Source organism: Octodon degus, unplaced genomic scaffold (genome assembly GCF_000260255.1).
Source record: "Octodon degus isolate 3935 unplaced genomic scaffold, OctDeg1.0 scaffold00078, whole genome shotgun sequence".
Lineage (NCBI taxonomy): Eukaryota > Metazoa > Chordata > Mammalia > Rodentia > Octodontidae > Octodon > Octodon degus.
The window spans coordinates 4800175-4803293 of NW_004524654.1; the positions used below are offsets into that span (position 1 = coordinate 4800175).

At 40.6% G+C, this 3119-nt stretch overlaps 1 pseudogene across 1 annotated transcript; it reads left to right on the forward strand.

The window, feature by feature from the left end:
• The first annotated feature begins 391 nt into the window (after window positions 1-391).
• Window positions 392-1981, forward strand: LOC101566449 (annotated as a pseudogene). The gene has a single exon (XR_192622.2). The product of XR_192622.2 is annotated as a eukaryotic peptide chain release factor GTP-binding subunit ERF3A pseudogene (transcript).
• Window positions 1982-3119: the final 1138 nt, after the last annotated feature.

Genomic DNA, 3119 nt, shown 5'->3' on the forward strand with positions numbered 1-3119 from the left:
TACATAAAAGACTCAAAGGCCCCCCTCAAGAAACTCTTAGAATAGCAAGCTTAAGCAAAATAGCAGATGTAAGATAAACAAAAACCATTAACATCTGTGTACATCAACAAAGAATGAGAAACAAATTATGACAACAATACCATTCAGAGTTGTTTCAAGAAAAATGAAATTAGTCTAACCAAGGAAGGGAAAGACCTCTACAAAGAAAACTACAATACTTAGGAGATTGAAGAGGGCATCAGAAAATGGAAACATCTTCCTTGCTCCTGTATAGGCTGAACCAATGTTGTTAAAGTGAATATACTTTCAAAAGTCTGCATTCAGCTTCTGCCCTGCTCTGTAGCCAGAAGTGAGCATGGAGAGGGTCGGAAACTAACAAGGCGAAGTACCTGTGGAGTCCTCTGAAGAGCAACAGTCATTGTGTGGAGGTTCAAATCCAGCTGTTAGCATGGAACTTTCAGAACCTGTTGTAGAAAATGGAGAGACTGAAATGTCCCCAGAAGAATCGTGGGAGCACAAAGAAGAAATAAGTGAAGCAGAGCTGGGGGGGGGGGGGGTTCCTTGGGAGATGGAAGGCCACCTGAGGAAAATGCCCAAGAAATGATAAAGGAGGAAGAGGAAACGCCAAAGCCTAAATCCGTGGCTGCTCCACCAGATGCCCTGAGAAAAGAACATGTAAATGTAGTGTTCACTGGGCATGTAGATATGGGCAAGTCAACCACTGAAGGACAAATAATGTATCTGACTGGAATGGTTGACAAAGGACACTTGAAAAATATGAAAGAGAAGCTAAGGAAAAAAACAGAGAAACTTGGTACTTGTCTTGGGCCTTAGACACAAATGAGGAAGAAAGAGACAAGGGTAAGACAGTAGAAGTGGGTTGTGCTTATTTTGAAACAGAAAAGCAACATTTCACAATTCTGGATGCTCTTGGCCATACGAATTTCATTCTAAATATGATTGGCAGTGCCTCTCAAGCGGATCTGGCTGTGTTGCTGATTTCAGCCAGGAAAGGAGAGTTTGAAACTGGATTTGAAAAAGGAGGACAAACCAGAGAACATGCAATGTTGGCAAAGACAGCAGGTGTAAAGCACTTAATTGTGCTTATTAATAAGATGGATGATCCAACAGTAAACTGGAGCAATGAGAGGTAAGAAGAATGTAAAGAGAACCTAGTGCCATTTTTGAAAAAGGTTGGCTTCAATCCCCAAAAGGACATTTATTTTATGCCTTGCTCAGGATTGACTGGAGCAAATCTCAAAGAACAATCAGATTTCTGTCCTTGGTACATTGGATTACCATTTATTCCATATCTGGATAACTTACCAAACTTCAATAGATCAGTTGATGAACTAGTCAGGCTGCAAATTGTAGATAAGTACAAGGATATGGGCGCTGTGGCCCTGGGAAAGTTGGAATCAGGATCTATTTGTAAAGGTCAACAGCTTGCGATGATGCCGAACAAGCACAACATGGAAGTCCTTGGACTGCTTTCTGATGCTGTAGAAACAGATTCTGTAGCCCCAGGTGAAAACCTCAAAATCAGGCTGAAAGGACTTGAGGAGGAGATTCTTCCAGGATTCATACTCTGTGATCCCAATAACCTCTGTCCTTCTGGACGCACATTTGATGCCCAGATAGTGATTATAGAATATAAATCCATCACCTGCCCAGAATATAATGCTGCATATTCATACCTGTACTGAGGAAGCTGAAATAAAAACTTTTATCTGCTTGGGAGACAAAAAAATCAGGAGAAAAAAGTAAGACTCGCCCCCGTTTTGTGAAACAGGATCAAGGATGTATCGCTCATTTAAAGACAGCAGGAACCATCTGCCTTGAAACCTTTACAGACTTCCCCCAAATGAGTCGTTTTACCTTAAGAGATGAGGGTAAGACCACTGCAATTGGAAAAGTTCTGAAACTGGTTCTAGAGAAAGACTAAGCATTTTTCTCAATGACCCTGCACAATACTGTGAGGAAAATTGACTGCAAAAGGCTACTTCACACTGCCTTCTCTTATTTTCTGCCCATTTATAAACCTCTCCCCATATTTGCAAAAGAAGAAATTCATAGCAAAAGTCCACATTATGTCAGCTTTCACATGTTGAGAGCTCTGCTATGGCACTGTTGAGGCTTTCTGAAGATGAACCCCCCTCCCCACACTGCTTCCTGATTTGGCAATAGCTTTGTAAGTGATGTGGACATAATTGCATACAATAATGAAAACCTATAGAAAATTTTGTTTTTCATTTTCCCCTTAGGCATAATTAGTCTTTTTTCTCAGGCTGATCATTCTGAGTGTGCGAGTGTGTGTGCACATGTTACAGACAACTACCATGTTAATAAAATATTCAATTTGAAAAAACCCCCCAAAAGTCTGCATACAAATTTACTGCAATCTCAATGTGAAATACTAATAGCAAACTTTGCAGATCTAGAGAAAACGATTATAAAATTCATACAGAACAAGAAGAGACTCAGAACAGCAAAAGTAATTTTGGGCAATAAGAGCAAAGCAGGTGGCATAGCAACACCTGACTTCAAGCTATATTACAAAACAACAGTAACAAAAATAGCATGATACTGGAACAAAACAGACACATGGATCAATGGGACAGAACTGAGAGTACAGAAACTTTTCCAGACATATTCAATTATTTGGTCTTTGACAAAGGGTCATAAAGAATACCTTGGAGGAATTCATTGGCTTTCCATGTTGCCCACCATCCAGAAGCAACTGGATTGATCAAAAGTTGAAAGATGCAATTACAATGCCAGCTAAGTGATGATACCTTCCATGGCTGAGGCAAGGTTCTGCCCAAGGCTGAACATGCTCTGAATCAACATCAAATACATATATGGTACTGTGTCTCCCACTGTCAGGATTCAAGGGTCCAGGAATCAAGGGATACAAATGGAAATGGTACCATTCGCCATTACCTCTAGTGGCTGATTAGCAAAATTTTTGGTTCCTGTTTTCATGACCTAATGATCTATTGGCCTATAAGTTCTGGTTCCAGTAGGGGAAAACCTTCTACCAGGAGGCAGAATAGTGATTCCACTGAACTGACAGCTAAGATTTCTCCCTGGTCATTTTGGGCTCATCACGGCTCTGA